The sequence below is a fragment of the Adiantum capillus-veneris genome, chromosome 16 (assembly GCF_014529385.1).
Source record: "Adiantum capillus-veneris isolate H3 chromosome 16, ASM1452938v2, whole genome shotgun sequence".
NCBI classification, from domain to species: Eukaryota; Viridiplantae; Streptophyta; class Polypodiopsida; order Polypodiales; family Pteridaceae; genus Adiantum; species Adiantum capillus-veneris.
Genome location: NC_140946.1, coordinates 84,639,622 through 84,661,936, shown reverse-complemented (window position 1 = coordinate 84,661,936; position 22,315 = coordinate 84,639,622). Strand labels below are relative to the sequence as shown.

At 42.4% G+C, this 22,315-nt stretch overlaps 1 pseudogene; it reads left to right on the top strand.

Annotated features, from left to right (window-relative positions):
- Nucleotides 1-19,934: 19,934 nt before the first annotated feature.
- LOC147439381 (uncharacterized) lies at nucleotides 19,935-22,099 on the top strand (annotated as a pseudogene).
- Nucleotides 22,100-22,315: the final 216 nt, after the last annotated feature.

The following is a 22,315-nucleotide window of genomic DNA, read 5'->3' as shown; positions in this document are numbered from 1 at the left end:
ATAATAGAGATTGTTGATGGGACACCACCAACTATAAACATAGCACCAGTGAATGCACTCACACGGTCGATGCTCCAAAAGAAAAATTACATCCTCAAAGAGAGAGATGTTGCATCCATTGGCCGAGCGAGAAAGAAGAAAACACGAAGAAAGAAATCCCTTAATGCTTCTAGCTCAAAACCTAGTTCAAAGACTAACATAGGGACAGGAGAGGATCTCGTGTATATGAACGACCCTGAGGATGACTCAGATTCTATAGAGACCACGGAGACCAAAACTGTTACTACAAAGGAAAAATCCATGAGGAGGATCACGAGAGGGAATTACGACGAACACCAAAAGAGTATTCAAAGTTAAACCACCCAGTTGCGAACCCCCAAGATAAGCCACGAGAGACAAAAAATGAGGATTGCAAGAGAAAGATTGGAACCTATCCAAACCCAACATTGGAAATTGAACGAGTCCAACAACTGAAGGGTTTGGTGGAAGAAACTCAACGAAAATTAGAACCTGAACCCAAACATATCCAGATGTCGGACACAGTGTTTCCCACACAAGTTCAACCTCACAAGAACTACAGGCCGTTAGCTATACCCAGTATCATTCGGGAAGAGAGTTAGGGTAGGACATCTGAAAGTGGACACACACCTTTCCTACTAGAGAGAATGTTTGGTGAGGGAATGCCCGACCCCCTTGAGGAAGTGGAGATTCCATCTTCATCATTCTCTTGTCAGGGTCCTACGTCCCACAAGATGCCATTAAATGTTGCCAAATTGATGGATTTCATGTCTTCAGAAGTTAGAACCACCATCATGTCCAAACTATATAAAGACCCCGAGCTAGTCTCAGCTCTTCGAGCCTTCCTGAATGGAGAATTACAGGCCGGATTACCACAGTTTGCACATATGAACAAACTTGACTCGGTAATGAATGATGAGGAACATTTAGCACCACCATCTGACCTAGCGGGACATGAATCTGTAATTGAAGTACCCGTTAACAAGTTGGGGCAATACTTTGAAGGTGATGAATCTAATGCTAGTCTACCAATCACTACTAAAGGATTAACTGTAAAGGGGGTCCTTGACGGTGGTGCGGGAGTCAGCATGGTGACAAAGAGTTGTTGGGAGTCTATGGGGCGACCTCACCTTGAAGCCACAAGCGTAGTGGTAAAAATGGCTAATGGATCTATTGTTACGCCTATTGGAATGCTAAAGGATCTCAGAATCAAGGTCTTGGGACACAAGGTAAGGCAGACTTTCATTGTTATGGATTTTTCCAAGCATCCTATGTCATTTGAGATGATCTTAGGGCGTCCATTCATGAGGGAAGCAAAAATGGTGCATGATTGGTCCAAAAACCACGTCTACTTACAGTTCCAAGACTCTGTCATTCGAGTTGATCTTTTAAGTGGTCGAACGCATCCTCTAGGAAATAAATTCATCATTGATAATCGATCAGACACAACAATTCACTTAGCCCCATTACAGTATTGTTACACATGTAACGAAGACACGGATATTGGGGAGAACTCTCCTTATATGGATATCCTACCCGGAATGGCTGAGTCAGACAATGTCGATTGGGTACACCTAGCGGCAACTATAGATACATGGGGAGCTAGAGGAACAACCTAGGTAACACCAAATGGGGAAGAGATACCACACATTGCACTAGTAAACATGTTAGGTGTAGCGCATGTAACATCCGATGATAAGAAAGAGGCACACCTACTTGAGGGTGAAACCGATGATTCCTCAAAGGCTTCAGGCCAATACACATCAGAAACAGAATCTCAAGGAGAAATGGATTCAGAACCTGAGGAAACATCGAGTGAACCAAGTATAGAAACTGAACACTCAAGGCCTAGTACGACCATCTATGGTAATTTATATGAGAGTGAAGAAGATACAAGCGAAGACCTATCAGGCAAGTCAAGTTCAAACATTTACCAAAATCAAAACCTTAACAAGAAACAAAGGTCATATAAGAGACGACGATATCGAGTAAATGTGAGAGCTAGGATAAACAAGGAAAGATCTACTGCAGAATGGCTTAGCTATCTAGGGGCATGTGATGCTCATCGAAAGCTAGTAGACAATTGGGGTGAACATCTCCAGAGTGTCATGTGGTGCAGCCCGCGATCCATTGACCTTGCTCAATTGGAGGTTACATAGCCAAAATTGAGTCGAACTATAAGAAGACGTCAAAATTGAGAGTTAGCTCAACAACAAAAGGAGGCAGAACTAAAAGAAAGGTCTCTGTCAGGACAAGAGCCTACTGACTTACATACGGCTCCTGAATATTTTAAATCTTATACCACGGGGGAGCGAAAGGTTGTGTATGCCAAAGCCCAACGAATACCTACCAATGGAAGTAGTGGAGTCTATGATGGTCCAGCGGTAGTTAAAGAGATAGAATTAGCAGAACCAGGTGAGGAGTCTAAACCAGTCTATATTGCTCAAGACCTTACCGAAACTGAAGAGGCTGTACTTAAGGAGCTCCTCAAGGAATACAAGGATATCTTTGCTTGGACATATCATGACATTAAGGGCGTTCCACCTTCTGTGGTGCAACATACAATTCCCATGATCAACACTGTTAAACCCGTCCAGCAACGACCCTATCCAATGAATCCTAAGTACGCCAAAATTGTACAAGAGGAGATTGAAAAACTTATCCAATGTGGATTCATATACCCTATTGAGCACTCAGAATGGGTTTCTCCAATAGTCATTGTGCCAAAAAAGAATGGGAAACTAAGAGTGTGCGTGGACCTCAAGAAAGTTAATGCAGCTACTAGGAGAGATCATTATCCCTTGCCATATTCAGAACATGTGCTTGAAAGAGTTGCGGGCAAGGAAGCTTATAGCTTTTTAGATGGGTACTCTGGTTACAATCAAATCACAATTGCATTAGAGGACCAAGCTAAAACTGCTTTTATCACAGAGTTTGGAGTGTTTGCATTTCGTGTTATGGCTTTTGGCTTAACAAATGCCCCTGCTACATTCCAACGATTAATAAACACTGCGTTTAAAGAATTTCTAAGGGAGTTTTGTGAAGCTTTCCTAAACGACCTTTGTGTTTATTCTTCTTGGGAGAAGCATTTGTTATATCTACGAAAAATATTTGAAAGGTGCAGATTTTATCGCATCTCATTGAACCCTTTCAAATGCCAATTTTGGGTTAATCATGGAGTCATTCTAGGGCATATAGTGTCCAAGAACGGGATATCCACAGATGAGAGTAAGATTAAAGCCATTGCCGATTTGCCACCACCTACTAACTATAAAGGAGTTCAAAGATTTATGGGCCATGTTGGTTATTATCGAAGGTTTATTTTAAACTTTGGCGAGATAGCGCGTCCATTGTACAAGCTTCTTATCGAGTTTCACTGGACGGAAGAATGTCATTGATCTTATGAGTTATTAAAGAAGGCCCTAACAAGTGCTCCAATCCTGCGAACACCTGATTGGAATGTACCTTTTCATGTGCATATTGATGCATCAAATTTTGCTATTGGGTGTGTTCTAACTCAACCAGGAGAACATAAATTGGACTACCCTATTAGCTTTGCAAGTCGTCAATTAAATGATGCCGAGATGAACTACACTACTACAGAGCGCGAAGGTCTAGCTATGATTTACGCAGTAAAGAAATTTTGCTATTACCTTCTTGCTACCAAGTTTGTGTTTTATGTTGATCATCAAGCATTGCTATATTTGGTAAACAAGCCGTGTTCCACAGGTCGAATTACACGATGTTTGTTAATTCTTCTTGAGTTTGACTTCACCGTTGTTGTGAGGCCTGGGAGGAAACATGTCATGGAGGATCATTTATCTCGTATCCCTAATGGCGAAGCTCCTACGGGGGTTGATGATGAATTGCCTGGTACTCCTTTGTTCATTGTTGAGACAATGCCTAAATGGAGTGAAAAGATTGTTAACTTCTTAGTTAATGGTTTTCCACCCAAAGAGCTGCGAAAAGATATAGCTCGAAAATTAATCAAGGAATGGGAACCCTATTGCTTACTGGCGGGAACTCTCTATAAGAGAGGAAAAGATGATGTTCTTAGACGCTGTGCTCGCGAGGATGAGTATTTATATATTCTACAAGAGGCACACATGGGCGTAGCTGGTGGTCACTTTTCAGGAAAGTTGACTGCTCGAAAGATCTTACAGTCAGGCTATTGGTGGCCCACTCTGTTTAAGGATGCATCACTTTTTGCAAAGGGATGTGATGAATGCCAACACTTCAAGAAGCCACAAAGAAGTGGTAGGATGCCTCTACATCCCATCAAGGTAACCCAACCATTTGAAAAGTGGGGCTTAGACTTTGTAGGACCAATTAGTCCGGCTGCACGTAACACGCAATCACGATATATCATTGTGGCTACCGACTATGTAACCAAATGGGTTGAAGCAAAAGCAACACGAAAGCCGGATGCAAAAACAACAGCTAAGTTCCTCTTTGAGAACATTATCACACATTTTGGATGTCCCTTTGAACTTGTGAGTGACAATGGAACTCATTTTATAAATGAAGTAATAAAAGAACTCACATCAAACTTCATGATATCTCACCACAAGTCTACACCCTATTATCCCCAAGCAAATGGCCAAGCTGAGAGTACCAACAAAACTCTCATCTCCATTTTGACAAAGACAGTTGAGGCTCATCGCACTGATTGGGACCTAAAGCTTACATCAGCTTTATGGGCTTATCGTACTGCGTATAAAGTTTCTATAAATTGCACACCGTTTAAGATGGTGTATGGCCAAGAAGCAATTATGACATGGGAGTTTGTCATTCCTAGTCTTCGAGTAGCTTCTCAAGAAGGTTGGGATGGTAACCCCTTAGTGGAGCGATTATATATCCTGGAAAGGCTAGATGAAGAGAGGCAATTAGCTGTGCGAAATGCTCTGGTGTAGAAGGATAGGAGAAAGAAGTGGTTTGATAGCCATTTAAAGGATAAAGACATCAAGGTTGGTGATAAAGTTCTTATGTACGGGGTACGTAATGAAAAGAAGAAATTGAAATACGCTGGTAAGGGACCATATCGAGTGTGTGAAATTACCCCGCAAGGTACCATTCGTGTGGAGACTCTAGATGGAGTTGAAACCATTGGATTCCTTAATGGGAGTAAATTCAAAAGATATTATGATCCTCTAAGCCAGGAAGAGTTGCAAGCCATCCATCAAAAGAAGGCTACCAAGGAACCAACAGAGCTTTAAAAAATCCAAGCAAGAGTTGAGGCTCGAGAACCACAACAATGTCTTAGACGCCAACGAGAGGCTAATCTGGGAATCACGCAAGTATTTTTCGAGGACACAGATGAAGACTCATTAGAATCTGAGCCACCCCTACGATACCCAATTGAGCTAAATAGCCCCTATGGGAAAGTACTATACAATGCCTTATTAGATACGGGATCTAAACACAATTTGTTATCCTATGGAGTTTGGTGTCAATTAGGGAAACCGACCCTATCCCCGACTACGATGCAAGTCAAGGGCATTAATAAAAAGAAAACTGCTATTCTTTGAGTCCTTCAGACCCCTGTTGTCTATGACAATGGAAGCATAGTGCAGAGGTTTCTAGTCATGCCTGCGGGAGCTATGGAAGGCAACGTAAACCTGGGACGCACGTGGATGTTGGCAACCAAATGCACTATTGATTGGGATACTGGTAGTGTCACGACGCGACCACTCTTACCCCTATCATTCAAGCAAATTCACCTACGTTGCAAACTCTAGCAAAGTTGAAGGATAGCCAACATTCACAAGCCAAGGTGGTTAACTCGTCTTTGCCGGCTACCCATGAACCTAGCACTTCAACACTTCTAGTTGCAGCAAGCAGTAATATTGTAAGTACTCAACCTGCACGACCTAAGAGTACATATCAATGGGTCCCCAAGGCCTTACCTTCAACTACCTCAACCCTCCCATCCATTCCAAGAAAAAATTTCCCTAGAAAACCAAGAGCACGCCCTAGGAGAGTCAAGACCAAATCACGATGGATTCCAAAACAACTATTAGAAGCCCAAGGCTACTATGATGGAAATGAGCAAATTTGGATACCTAAACGTAAAATGTGTCCTTCTCTATCGACAACAAACCCATATGAGTCAAACAGTGTAACGCTAAAGCCAATGGCAGACCGTGGGAAGGGAAAGATCACAGAATGCTACACACCTAGTCCAGAGCTAGTTTGGGCTCCAAGGCAAAACCAATTTATTCCACCTAGCTCAGGAAGGGGGGAGTTCCATGAAGCTTCTAGCTCCTCATGTAATTCATCCATAGAGGTAAAAGCTTCTACACAGCCTCCATCTATAGTAGTGGACCTCCATGAAGCTACAAAAGAATCCACACCTCCCAGTGTTCAAGAATCACCTGATGAACCACTTCAAGTTCGATCCTGGGAGAGTACCTTACCACCCTTGCAACTTGACGAGGCACCTAGGGTAATAGAAAACTACTGGAAAAAATCCTCACCTATTACCAACTGGAAGAATTGGTTTCAAAGGGTGACGAGCTCATTTCAAACGGTATGATCTACCCAAGGAAGGGGGGAGTGTTTGCTAACAATCATCACTCACTCACTTTCCTCTCAACCTTTCCCCCTAACCCCTTAATCTCCAATCTTAGGGAATGTATATATAAAGCCTTATACTCACAAAAACAAGATAAAAAAGTAAAAGAGCAAGAGCCATAACACAAAATCATAAAAACAAATTATGCACAAGAACACGACCCTTGTAATATTTGCACTCTAACCATCATCTATTTGCGTGTACAGATATGGCTAGTACGCTAGAGTCATCCACTCCTGCCTTGGGTGAGAGGTATCCTCGTTACTTTTCACAAATATTTCACATGGTCTTTCCAGTGCTTGCATGTGAATGGAATTTGATAGGTACGCTAGCATGTGAGAGGAATTTTGAGGAGTTAGAATGGCTAATACGTCTCTTGACCACGTCTGATCCATACTTAGTAGAGAGCGTTTCTCCCATTGCACCAGCCTACCCTTTTGACCAAGATGACTATAGGCGTCTAGTGACCTTCTTAGTAAACATGGGCACCTATGATGAAGAAGAAAATTTACAGGACTACACGGATGGCACATATATTCTCATGGATGATGACTTTGTTTATCTCGACGACGAGGATAGGGGTTTAGCCTTAGGGTTTTCCCCCAACCTCTACAATATCCTATTCCCTTGACTCTCTAGGGAAGTGCAAATAATTAGGTTAGGGTTCCTTATGTTTTTTGTTGTGTTCAATAAGTGTTGGTACCTTTTCCCACTAATGTGCCTCCTGGAGGTATTCCTTTTGTTTCCTAGTGTGTACAGGAGCGTGTTGCTATTGATAGGATTTGGACCTTCATGGAACCTTTCTCTCGTTCATACTTCAGATCAAGCGCCACCATCGACACAAACAGGTGTTTCTTGTCCATTAGCATTGCCCCTTATCTTTTTTGTATCTATGATTGTCTGCTTTAATTGTGATTGGTAGCCTAATATTCACCGCATTTGCTTAGTATCAAACATTTAATTCAATGTAATTTTTTGTCATAATCACTTGTCTAGGTTTAAAAATCAAGCAGTCCGACTAAGCTAGTTTGACCAAGTTAGGTGTTAGAGATCTTCTCTTAATACCATGGGGAATGCCTTCCTAATAATCAATGGTTACTTAGGTTCTTAATCCGATTTAGGCAGCATTGTGTGAAATGTACTGGGGCTTTCTAGTGGGCTTGACCCTATTGACCTTTCGCTTAAGTATTATAAAGGGAGTTTACTAGTGTGATGAGCCTGGGAGGTGTATCAGTGTTATATGACCCCCCAAAGTTACAAAATTAAAATGTTGAAAATGAACAAACAAAAAATCAAAGTTCCACAATGTAAAATCTTAAGCTGGAAGAGAAATCTCAGCTTGATTTGGTACTTCACTCACATGTATTGCCTATGGTACTAGAGCCCTAGAGGTTCCCAGTGTGAGCGCTTTTCCTCGAAAAGCAAAAAACCCAAGGCGTACAAAATAAGCACACACATCAAAATTGAATCACTGTGAAAAGAATTTGGGGAGTCAAAGAAAAAGTAATCAGTCAGGCGATGATTTCATGAGAAATTTCTTTTATGGTAGCTTAACTACAAGGTCTTCTAGATATAGCCTCTAGTCAGCCCTCGAACATGAATACTTGGCTCTCGCGATTAAACAACTTAATTGACCACAGAAAATTAAGAAGCTTACCCATGGTATTAATATTCGATCTCTAGTGCCTTTCGACCGTCAAATTAGCGACCCCAGACTTGTTTAATTTTTTACCTTTACATCTGTTTATGCATTTGATTACATTGCAATTTAATGTTCATTGCTGACAAATTGTTTGAAATTCTTTTACCAATCAATTTGTCTACCTAAAACTGCATATGCTTTTTAATCACTTATGAGAATGCAATTACTGTGCCAATGTTGTTTGATTTTGCAGTGACTGAAGAAGGCTAAGGACATTCATCTCAAATGCTCTTCCACCTCAACGAACGAGCTTCAACTCAATAGCTTCTGAGAACGGAATCTACATCAGGAAGGGGGGCATGTTAACCCTCACGGCTCACGGACACCCTATCACCTACGAGACGGACGTTCTAACCAACGGTGGACATTGTATTATTTATTTGGTAGAGTCAGGTACCGGGCTTGTCGGTCCAATAGGAAAAGGGTAAGAGTGATCGCCGATGAGAGGCGCACTCTAACTGGGACATTCAAGGGATTAGTTGGCTAAGCATGGGCACCCAAGTGTGAATGGGGTGAGCTCATATAAAAGCCAACTAAACCTAAAATTCGCTCATTCTCTCATTTGTGCAATAGAAGAGTGCTCTTGCTCCATCTGCATCTCCATCTTCTTCTTCTTCACCTCCTTGTGTGTGTGTGTATGTGAGAGAGAGAAAGAGAGAGAGTGCGATCGAGCATTGCGGCGGCACGACGGCGGTGAAGCGGTTGAGCACGACGTAGCGGTGTCTCCTTCTTCTTCGCGGCGAGGAATCCTCCACGACAGAAGCATAGAGCGGTGAGTGACACACCATTGCCCTCTTTAGAGCTTACTAGTTAATCTAGTTGTGTGCTTGGAGCCGTCTGTGGCTCGCACACAGTGTTAGGCAAGGCCCTTGCTTCGACAGTGCGGCAAGGAGCGCACAATGTCGACCTAGACAATGCCAAGCACGACATGTGCTTTGCATCCGCCTAAAATAGCCCAGAGCTTCTTGGCCCTACCCAAGTTCGGCATTTCCCGCAATTAGTGCCTTCCAAGAGACGACAACCTAGCCAGGAAGCTCCTCAAGCACTTTTTATGCTTTATGAAGTGCATCACATTTCACATACATGTCGACCAAGGCAGTGCCAAGCATATGTGATTGCATCTGGAGAGACACCCTCGCTTTGCATCTACCGAAAACAGTCCACAGCTTCATGGCCCTGCCCAAGATGGGCATATCCCACAATCAATGCATTCACAGAGACGACATCCCAGATAGGAAGCTTCTCGAGCACTTTTTGTGCTTTATGAAGTGCACCACATTTGGCATACATGTCGACCAAGGCCCAACCATGGCGTTTTCTTTCAACATCATCATTCTAAATTCTTTTGGCCATAGTAGCATCTTGGACATATCCCACAAAGTGCATTCCAAGAGACGACATCCCGGACAGGATTGTAAGTGTACATGATCGCATTTGGAGAGATTCCCTCGCTCTGCATCTACTAAAAATAGCCCAAAGCTTCCTCAACCTGCCTTGCCTTTAAGATGCAAGCGTATGTAATTTCATCTGGAGAGACATCCGCGCTTCGCATCCGCCAAAAACAGCCCATAGATTCTTGGCTCTGTCCAAGTTTAGCACATCACACAAACAGTGCATTCCAAGAGATGAAATCTTAGACAGGAAGATCTTTAAGAACTTTTTCTGCTTTATGAAAGGCACCAAATCTGGCATACATGTCCAACAAGGCAATGCCAAGCACCACGTTTTCTTTCAACAACTCATTGTGATTTCTTTTGCCCATATCGACATCTTGTGTAATGCCACATGCTCTCAAGGTGCGAGCGTACATGATTACATTTGGAGAGATGCCCTCTTTCTGCATCTACTAAAAACAGCCCCAGAGCTTCCTGACCGTGACCCTTGCCTTCAAGATGCAAGAGCATGTTATTGCATCTGAAGTGAAAAGCCTCGCATCGCATCCGTCGAAAACAGCCGAGAGCCTCTCGGCCCTACCCAAGTTGGGCATATCCCGCAATCAGTGCATTTGAAGAGATGACATGAAGCTCCTCAAGTATTTTTTGTGCTTTATGAAGTGCACCATATTTGGCATACATGTCAACCAAAGCAATGCCAAGCATATTTGATTGCATCTGGAGAGACATCCTCGCTTCACACATGCCAAAAATAGCTTCTTGGCCCTGTCGAATTTGGGCAAATCTCACAATCAATGCATTCCAAGAGACGACATCTTGGACAGGAATTTCCTCGAGTACTTTTGTGCTTTATGAAGTGCACCACATCTGGCATACATGTCGACCTAGACAATGCCAAGTATGACACATCCGCCTAAAATAGCCCAGATCTTCTTGGCCCTACCCAAGTTCGGCATATCCCGCAATTAGTGCCTTCCAAGAGACGACAACCTAGCCAGGAAGCTCCTCAAGCACTTTTTGTGCTTTATGAATTGCATCACATTTGACATACATGTCAACCAAGGCAGTGCCAAGCATATGTGATTGCATGTGGAGAGACACCCTCGCTTTGCATCTACCGAAAACAGTCCACAGCTTCATGGCCCTCCCCAAGATGGGAATATCCCGCAATCAATGCATTCACAGAGACGACATCCGAGATAGGAAGCTTCTCGAGCACTTTTTGTGCTTTATGAAGTGCACCACATTTGGCATACATGTCGACCAAGGCCCAACCATGGCGTTTTCTTTCAACATCATCATTCTAAATTCTTTTGGCCATAGTAGCATCTTGGACATATCCCACAAAGTGCATTCCAAGAGACGACATCCCTGACAGGATTGTAAGTGTACATGATCGCATTTGGAGAGATTCCCTCGCTCTGCATCTGCTAAAAATAGCCCAAAGCTTCCTCAACCTGCCTTGCCCTTAAGATGCAAGCGTATGTAATTTCATCTGGAGAGACATCCTCGCTTCGCATCCGCCAAAAACAGCCCATAGATTCTTGGCTCTGTCCAAGTTGGGCACATCACACAAACAGTGCATTCCAAGAGATGAAATCTTAGACAGGAAGATCTTCAACAACTTTTTCTACTTTATGAAGTGCACCAATCTAGCATACATGTCCAGCAAGGCAATGCCAAGCACCACGTTTTCTTTCAACAACTCATTGTGATTTCTTTTGCCCGTATCAACATCTTGTGTAATGCCACATGCTCTCAAGGTGCGAGCGTACGTGATTACATTTGGAGAGATGCCCTCTTTCTGCATCTGCTAAAAACAGCCCCAGAGCTTCCTGACCGTGACCCTTTCCTTCAAGATGTAAGAGTATGTTATTGCATCTAAAGTGAAAAGCCTCACATCGCATCCGTCAAAAACAGCCCAGAGCTTCTCGGCCCTACCCAAGCTGGGCATATCCCGCAATCAGTGCATTTGAAGAGACAACATGAAGCTCCTCAAGTATTTTTTGTGCTTTATGAAGTGCACCATATTTGGCATACATGTCAACCAAAGCAGTGCCAAGCTTATTTGATTACATCTGGAGAGACATCCTCGCTTCACACATGCCAAAAATAGCTTCTTGGCCTTGTCGAAGTTGGGCAAATCTCACAATCAATGCATTCTAAGAGACGACATCTTGGACACGAAGTTTGTCATAAAATCTAATATCTAACCAACCCAAATGATTTTCTCATCTTAAATTGATCACTTAATGTGGGAGAATAAACGGGTACAAGTGTTAAGGTATAAATATGGCTTATAGATCTATCTCAACACGTGGCCAATGGTAAAGGGGCCCAAATGAGAGATGGTCTATCAAAGAGCAATGCTAACCAATGGAGCATAAGACCTTACGGTTAGCTTCATTGAAGACCTCCAATAATGTGTGCAAAAGTCCTTTGACCTTAGGTAAGCTAGGTCTGAGCTTGAGGTGGGAACCCGGCCCAAGCTCGAGGTGCTTGTCCTGCTTGAGGTGCTTGTTGTGCTTGAGGTGCTTGTCATGCTTGAGGTGCTTGATTAAGGTGCTTGAGGTGCTTGACTTGCTCCATGTTTGAGGTGCTTGACTTGCCGCTTGATTAAAGGTGCTTGAGGTGCCTTGACATGCTTGCCTGAGATGCTTGTGGGAATACCCCCTAGTTCAAGTGCTTTGTCATGCTTGGTGAGTAAGGTGCTTGAGCACCTAAAGTCAAAAGCATCCCTACAAGAGGAGGGGCGAGCCCTTTTCCTAGGGATTAGATAGAGAACACACACTCACACACACAAGGGAAGCCCCAGCTTGAAGAGGCAGCAAGGACACATATCAGGTCCCTACCCATGTTACCTTCATGTGTTGCTTGAAGCCTATTGGCTAAGCTTCAAAGGGGTCCAATGATAAATTACTTGAATTATCTAATTGTTTTTGCATTTATCAAGTCCTCTCTCTCAAATGGGAAAGGGGGACACTTGTCCCAAGCCTACACCTAATGCTAGAAATGGCCCAAGCTTGTGATTGGCTAGGCTTGGCAAGAGCCAATGAGCTTCAATTATGAGCTAGAAGGGGGGGTCGACCTAGCAAGGAGGGGGCTTGCTTGAGGGGTATACTCACCCACACACACTCTCATTGTGTGCTATGCAAGATGCAAGAGCTCCATCTCCTTCTCCAAGCTCCTTGAGAAGTTGAGAGCCTACACCAACTCTCTTGGCTATGGAATGCAAATCCAATCAAGAGCTATGCTTCAATGCTTAAGCTTTCCATCTCCTCCATCTCATTACTATGTTATTATGTATGCTAAGCAAGAAGAGTGATGATAAGAGAGGAATTATGTCTTTCTCCTATGGAATACTTCTTCTTCCTCTTCCCTACCCTCATTCCCTGCCAGCTCTCTCCACCTTCGAAGGTGTTTGAGGTCTTGGGACTGAGGCTTGGGATAGTTAATGCTTTCTACAAAGTGCATGTTATGCTTATTGCAAGAAGGCTAATGGTTTATTGCAAGTAGATTAATTACTTAATGCAAGTAGATTAATTGTATTGCAAGGTAAATTAATTGTTGCTTTAGGCACAAGTTGATGCATAAAAGTATACATCTTCATGCACTCAAATGATTTAGGGAACACAAAGACTAATGATGTTCACAAGTTCTTGATTGTTTTCAAGCTAAGATTGATTGTTGATATTATGCAAAAGCTTGGTGTATGAACCTTCCATCTCCATACTTCCAAAGAGGTCTCAAAGAACACAAAGATTGTATTGTACCAAGTCTCTCTTAATGAGAGAATCTATAATACAAATGCCTTTTGGAGGGGGGACCGGCTCCACATAAATCCGGTCCTCAACTGTTGTCATATTCTTTAAACTCTCTCTCTCTCTTGCAAAAGTATTGCTCATGCCTAGTTAATTAAGTGTTATGACAAAGTTGCTACTACCAATTAAGTTCACCCTCTATGCTCTCAAAGTTGCTCACTCTAATTCTCTTAATTCCGCTATTCTCTAAGTTCATAGGCCATTTCCATTACATTGGTATCAGAGCATTTGGTTTCTCTTTTCTTGCTTAAGAAGAGAGGTCCTTAAGTAGCCTATAAATGTTTGATGTTGTTAATTATATTAGGGTAAGTGGAACTGGGATCTATTATCGGTTTTGTTGAACCCACTATGTGGGAGATGGTGCACACCTCGAGAGCTTTGGACTTAATAATGGAGTCTTTTTAGACTTGCCTATGGCTTTACCATTATTGAGCCATAAGAAGTCCGAAAGGAGCTAGCCCTCGACAACTCTGCTATGTTAGACCTACTCCTCTACTCTCTATAATTGACAACTATGAGCCGTGGGTGTAGATACTTAAGAGCCAATTTTCAAAGGCTAAGAGGAGTGGCAACTAAGGTTTTGAATTGCCAAAGCATACACTAAATACATACATAAAATTTTGTTAACATGGCTGACAATAATCATGAGAGTAGAATGAACATTGATAGCTTTGATTTTGCACATGAAGGTGCTAATGACGATGCTCCCATGCTTATCAATTGTCTTATTACTAAGCTGCAACAAGCTATGGCAAACCCAGCCCTACAAGGTGAAGTTTTCCAAAAACTTCATAGTTATGGGATTCTCCAAACTCCCCCAAAAGAGAGAGCACCTGAGAAGTCTCTTCAAGAGATTTCCAAGAGAGGGCTCTCTACGGTGAGAGAAGAGGAGAACCCATACGAAGCGCTTAAATGTTTACTAGCGAGCTTACCTCCATCCAAGAAGAAAGGCAAAGTCTCTACTATAGAGCCTTCACCAAGGGGAGGAGAAAGAAGCGACTCTCCCAATACTTCCAAAGATGTGGCTCCAAGAAGACGGCGGCCTACGATCTCCAACTTTCCCCAAGAGGAAAAGATCACTGCAAAGTCCTCCTCTTAGTTATCACAAAAAGGAAGAGAGGTACCAAAAGAAGGAAAAGGAGAGAAAGAGGTCACCCTCTTCTCCATCTTCATCACCTTCCTCATCTTCCAATGAAGGTAGCGGCTCTTCTCTCAAAGAGTCCAAGAGGAAAGGCCATCGCAAGTCCTATCCGGTATGGAGAAGGTCCAAGAAGCTAAAGAAGTTCAAGGAAGGAGGGAAGAACACCACTTTCCTTACCTATTATGGCACCTTTGGTGCTATGGACAATATCTTGGCCTTCATCCAACAGCTTGATGCGGCCTTTGGTGATGAGGGCTTCACAGAGTCCTCTAAGCTGCATCAGGTATCTATGCATTTCCAGAGCTCCGCTCGTCAATGTTGGGCTAGCCTACGAGCACAAAGAAAAGCTCCAAGAACATGGAAGGCTTTAAGAGCCTCCATCATGAAAAAGTTTCTGGCAAGCAACGCTCAAGACAATGTCCTCATAGAATGGCAAAGCTTGAAACTCTCTCTCTACGAGTCTATCCAGAAGTATGTAGATAAGTTTTGGGATTTACTTCTCAAAGCCACTGTCTACAAAAAGATAGACTTTGGGGAGCAAGAGCAACAATTATGTGCGAGTAATTTTGAAGGGAAGACCGAGTATATTAACTCACAAAGGCCTAATACCATATCGGCGGTCATACACCATACTATGGTCGCCTCTCAAATCAATTCCCAACAAGGGGTTAAGAGAAACTCTAAGCCCATGGAAGTGAACGATCAAAATGAGCCTAGAGGGAGGAATAATGCTCAAACTTCCTCCAAAGGCAACTCTAGCAACATCGATAACAAAGCTAAGGAGAAAGGAATCTACAAAGGTAAGAATAAACTCTCTCCAATAGAGCTAGAGTGTTATTGTAAGGATAATAAATGCTACAAGTGTGGACATCAAGACCACGTCTATCGTGCTTGTCCCCAAAGAAATGCACGCAACAAGCCGCCTTGAGTTTCTATGCTAGAAACTCCAAAAGAGGATGCTCATAGAAAAAGGCTTTTGTTTTTCCTATGCTAGGAGATATGTACATACATGTTTATGAGTCGGGTAGCATCCTATCCCTTGTAAATAAGCATGCTTTTCACAAGTTAATGAAAAATTATATTTTCATATACATGATTTTTGTTACAAAGTCTGTAAATGAATTTAATGATTCAGCCAATAAAATAATAATTAAAAAAACGGGAATCAAGTGGAATTAGAATTGTCCAAATTCCTAAATGGATTCCAAAATGTTTTTATTGATGATACCCCCGTGAGCTATCTCCACAATGAGGGGACAATGGCCATGCAATGGAGCATTTACCACGAAGCTCACTGCCTAATAAACCTCCTTATTGAGCTTTATAAGCTCCACAAGAGGAGTTCAAAAGGCAATAACATGGACTGGTAAGTTTTAAGAGAGATTAGGCTTTTCTCTAACCAAAAGAAAAGTGAATTTTTCAAGAGATTCATTAATTAGGTCACATTATCTCTAAAGGTGGTATTAGTATGGATCCACAAAAAGTAGAGGTAATAAAAAGATGGCCTAATCCAAGGAGTCTACATAAGTTGCAAAGCTCTAAAGGTATGAGTGCATACTAGAGATGCTTCATAGGAAAAATCCATGCTTATAGCAAGTCCAATACATGACTTAACAAAAAAAAAAAAAAAAAAACGTTAAGTATACATGGACTTGGACTGCAAAGAGAAACTTATTTCTCAAACTTATGGGATCTCTCAAAGCTATTTGAGGTCCAATGTAATCCCTGGATGATTGCCTTTGGAGCAAAACTTTGCTTCAAGAAGGGAATACCATAGCATACGAGATTCAAAGACTCAACTCCCATGAGCGAATGTTGGTCATATACAAAAGGACCTACGAGCTATTTTATATGCCCTAGGCACATGGAAGTACTTTTGCGGACTCCATTCATGATGCAAACCAAGCTCTTGGACAATCAAATGAGGTGGGAAAATTTTCTTTTTGCAATTTAAATTCTACATTGCTCACAATGCTGGCAGGCACAATCATGTAGCCGATGCACTTTCCCAATGGCCAAGGGTAGATAGGGTATCAATAGCAACTTACAATGAGCTATGTTTTATGATAGTTAAATATGCTTCTAGCCAAGGATTTAGGGATATGATAATAGCCTTTACAAATGAAAGAAAAAGAACCACTCACGTAAGAGGATGGTTATCTTTCATACCTCAATAGGCTATATCTTCCTCACTTCCCATGCTCCTCCCATATGCGGGGCAAAGGGAAATTCGAATTTACTCTGCTAAGGAGTAAAAGCATACTTGTATTGACTTACCAAGAAACAATAACATACAAGAGAATGTTTCAAAATGTATGGTATACCAAAAGAGGAAGTATGATAGAAGGACCATGGCTTGCCAACATCTAATTGTGTCGAATAGAAATCCTACCATGACCACTAATTTTTGATAGAGTCTCTATCAGAACTAAAGTAACCCTCTTATGTTGGCCTACTAATCCAACGGATGGCCAAAAGTAAAATCACAAAACTAATGATCCTTGATCTACTAAAAGCCTGTGATTCGAAGTAGATCAATGCTCAAAATGGGACAAGTACTTATCCTAACAAGAGTATGTCTCTATTAACGTGAACATACTTCTAAAGAGAAACTACCTTTCGAGATTAAAGATGGAAGATCCAAAAGTCCCTTGTACCTTAAGATACCTGGGAAGATCTTCATTATAAAGGAGTATAGCCAAGATCAAAACGAATCTTTTTACAAGATTAAACAGGCTATATCCATATATTAGATAAGCAAAAGAGACTCTTGCCATTAGGCACAAAAGAGCCTTATCCTTTAAAGAAAAAAAAAGTTGGGTCTTACTAAACTTCCCCAAGGCTCATCTAAGGAAAATTACACACAAATGAAGACCCGCCACAAATCGAGGATGAAGCAAAGGAGCTCCAACCCAAGTTCATCCTTCAACAAGAAGACAAGGTATTAAGAACTGGTAAGATTACTGACAGTATCTTATTTAATTATCCTTTCAAAGATGCTAAATGCATGCAAAGAACATGGATTAAGGATAATATGAACCTTGTTAATGATGCTTACAATGACACAAAAGAGTAAGAAAATGTAAAAGAAATGCATTTAAATGATCAATGTTTTTGTCTTATACGACTCTCTTTTTATGTCTTGTGCACAAATTTTAAGAAGTATACATACTTAGGATCATGTTTGTGGTGACTACGTCTCCCAAACACCAAGTAGAACTTGTCATTCTACCTTGGAAGTATGATATGGACTAAACAACAGACATGCTTGCGGCAGACAGTGTCTCTCAAGCACCAAGTGGATTGGTCATCCACTCTCGAATGATGTCGTAGGGTAAAAGGGATCCTCTACCCGCTAAGTAAAATTGACTAATGACTAAGACTATATCTCTTCTACCTCATAGTCGAGGACGACTATGATTTCAAGAGAGAGGTAATGTCATAAAATCTAATATCTAACCAACCCAAATGATTTTCTCATATTAAATTGATCACTTAATGTGGGAGAATAAACGAGAACAAGTGTTAAGGTATAAATATGGCTTATAGATCTATCTCAACACGTGGCCAATGGTAAAGGGGCCCAAATGAGAGATGGTCTATCAAAGAGCAATGCTAACCAATGGAGCATAAGACCTTAGGGTTAGCTTCATTGAAGACCTCCAATAATGGGTGAAAAAGTCCTTTGACCTTAGGTAAGCTAGGTCTGAGCTTGAGGTGGGAACCCGGCCCAAGCTCGAGGTGCTTGTCTTACTTGAGGTGCTTGTCGTGCTTGAGGTGCTTGTCATGCTTGAGGTGCTTGAGGTGCTTGACTTGCCGCTTGATTAAAGGTGCTTGAGGTGCCTTGACATGCTTGCCTGAGATGCTTGTGGGAATACCCCCTAGTTCAAGTGCTTTGTCATGCTTGGTGAGTAAAGTGCTTGAGCACCTAGAGTCAAAAGCATCCCTACAAGAGGAGGGGCGAGCCCTTTTCCTAGGGATTAGATAGAGAACACACACTCACACACACAAGGGAAGCCCCAGCTTGAAGAGGCAGCAAGGACACATGTCAGGTCCCTACCCATGTTACCTTCATGTGTTGCTTGAAGCCTATTGGCTAAGCTTCAAAGGGGTCCAATGATAAATTACTTGAATTATCTAATTTTTTTTGCATTTATCAAGTCCTCTCTCTCAAAGGGGAAAGGGGGACACTTGTCCCAAGCCTACACCTAATGCTAGAAATGGCCCAAGCTTGTGATTGGCTAGGCTTGGCAAGAGCCAATGAGCTTCAATTGTGAGCTAGAAGGAGGGGTCGACCTAGCAAGGAGGGGGCTTGCTTGAGGGGTATACTCACCCACACACACTCTCATTGTGTGCTATGCAAGATGCAAGAGCTCCATCTCCTTCTCCAAGCTCCTTGAGAAGTTGAGAGCCTACACCAACTCTCTTGGCTATGGAATGCAAATCCAATCAAGAGCTATGCTTCAATGCTTAAGCTTTCCATCTCCTCCATCTCATTACTATGTTGTTATGTATGCTAAGCAAGAAGAGTGATGATAAGAGAGGAATTATGTCTTTCTCCTATGGAATACTTCTTCTTCCTCTTCCCTACCCTCATTCCCTGCCAGCTCTCTCCACCTTCGAAGGTGTTTGAGGTCTTGGGACTGAGGCTTGGGATAGTTAATGCTTTCTACAAAGTGCATGTTATGCTTATTGCAAGAAGGCTAATGGTTTATTGCAAGTAGATTAATTGTATTGCAAGGTAAATTAATTGTTGCTTTAGGCACAAGTTGATGCATAAAAGTATACATCTTCATGCACTCAAATGATGCAGGGAACACAAAGACTAATGATGTTCACAAGTTCTTGATTGTTTTCAAGCTAAGATTGATTGTTGATATTATGCAAAAGCTTGGTGTATGAACCTTCCATCTCCATACTTCCAAAGAGGTCTCAAAGAACACAAAGATTGTATTGTACCAAGTCTCTCTTAATGAGAGAATCTATAATACAAATGCCTTTTGGAGGGGGGACCAGCTCCACATAAATCCGGTCCTCAACTGTTGTCATATTCTTTAAACTCTCTCTCTCTTGCAAAAGTATTGCTCATGCCTAGTTAATTAAGTGTTATGACAAAGTTGCTACTACCAATTAAGTTCACCCTCTATGCTCTCAAAGTTGCTCACTCTAATTCTCTTAATTCCGCTATTATCTAAGTTCATAGGCCATTTCCATTACAAAGTTCCTCGAGTACTTTTGTGCTTTATGAAGTGCACCACATCTGGCATACATGTCGACCTAGACAATGCCAAGCACGACATGTTCTTTCAACAACCACTAACTAACAATACCATCGTGAATTCTTTTGGCCATATGAGCATCTTGGGCACCACCTACAATCAATGCATTCCAAGAGACAACATCCCAGAAAGGATTGCAAGTGTATGTGATTGCATTTGGAGAGATTCCCTCACTCTACATCTGCTGAAAACAACCTAGAGCTTCCTCACCTTGATACCTTCAAGATGCAAGTATATGTGATTTCATTTGCATCTGCCAAAAACAGCCCAAAGCGTCTTGGCCCTGCCCAAATTGGGCATATCCCACAATCAATGCATTTCAAGAGACGACATCCCATACAGGAAGCTCCTTAAGAACTTTTTGTTCTTAATGAAGTGCACCACATGTGGCATACATGTCCAGCAAGGCAGAGCCAAGCATGATGTTTCTTTCAAGAACCATGCCTCTCTCTCTCTCTCTCTCTCTCTCTCTCTCTCTCACACACACACACACACACACACACACTCACTCACACACACACACACACACATACACACAACACACGCTCATGTGTTTTGAGTATGCATGTCATTTATGCATAAAGGCAGTATAACCACGGCAAGCCACGAATGCTATTACATTATGGTTCTCATTCCCATGACTGATTGTTTACAAACATCCCTTGGTGGCTCAACCCATATATCTTGCTAGAGTGAAAAGCCTCGCTTCGCATCTGTCGAAAACAAACTAGAGTTTCTTGGCCCTGCCGAAGTTGAACATATCCCACAATCAGCACATTCCAAGAGACGACATCCCGGACAGAGAGCTTCTGAAGCACTTTTTGCGCTTTATGAAGTGCACCACATTTGGCGTAAATGTCGACCAAGGCAGTGTCAAGCTTATGTAATCTCATTTGGAGAGACATCCTTGCTTCTCACCTACCGAAAACAACCCAAAGCTTCTTGGACCTCCCAAGTTGGGCATGTCCCGCAATCAGTGCATTCCAAGAGACAACACCTGGGACAGGAAGCTACTCGAGTACTTTTTGTGCTTTATGAAATGCACCATATCTGGCTTACATGTCGACCTAGACAATGCCAAGCACAATGTTTTTTTTCAACAACCACTAGCTTACAATATTATCGTGAATCCTTTTGGCCACATCAGCATCTTGGGCACCACCCCCAATCAATGCATTAGACGACATCTCGCACAAAATTGCAAGTGTACGCGATTGCTTTAAGAGATGCACTCACTTTGCATCTGTTGAAAACAGTCTAGAGCTTCCTCACCCTAATGCCTTCATGATGCAAGTGTATGTGATTGCATTTGGAGAGACATACTCTCTTTGCATCCGCCAAAAACAGCCCAGAGATTCTTGGCCCTTCCCAAGTTGGGCATATTCACAATCAGTGCATTCCAAGAGACCACACCCCGGACGGGAGCTCCTCAAACACTTTTGTACTTAAAGAAGTTCCCACATATAGCATACATGTACAGCAAGGTAGAGCCAAGCACGACGTTCTTTCAAGAACATAGGGGCAATACCTGTCGCTCCTGCAGTTCAAAGCACCCCACCTCTTGATCTGAGCTCATCTTGTCGAGATTGCGCAAGCATGTAAGCTGAGTCAATGTATGTGGTCCGCACATGAATGGAGCTACGTCCTAGGATCCCATTGGCAGATGTTCCGTTTCATCTGGAGAGACACCTCGCTTTGCATCAACTGAAAACAACTCTCTTCCTGACTTGACCCTGTTGGACATATCTGCCAATAAACGCACTCCATGAGACAACGTTGCATCTAGAGAGACACCCTCACTTTGCATCAGCTGAAAACAGCCCAGATGACTTTGGTGAAAGGAACCCACAAAGTTGAGAGGCCCAGACAAAACGCCAGCTTCTAGGTGTTTAAGCTAATGAAAGAGGCCATCAGACAACTACTACTTGACATTAATAAAGATGACTCCTGAAGCAGGTGGAGGGATTTTAGGGACAGTCATCCTGAGGACTCCATCCTGGCACACATTTGAGATGTTCTCCACATTTGCATCGCTAGCAAAGTGAATTTCCTCATGAATTTGAGAGTTTTCCGCTCCATCGATAAGTACTTCACCTTCACATCTGCTGCTTCTTCCTCCTCCTTCCGCTCCCTTGAGAGCAAACATGCACCTCAGATGTTATCCACCTTTTCATTACTTGGCAAATTGCATTTCCTCATGTATTTGAGAGTTCTTTGCTCCAGCAATAAGTACTTCACCTTCACATCAGCTGGTTCCTCCTCATCCTTCTGCTCGCATGAGAGCAGCAACACATTTTCACTCTCCACAGTCACCCTAATGTATGAGGATTTGAGGCCAGCTATGAATTGGGGTACTCATTCATGTCAACAGCTATGCTAGCCATCA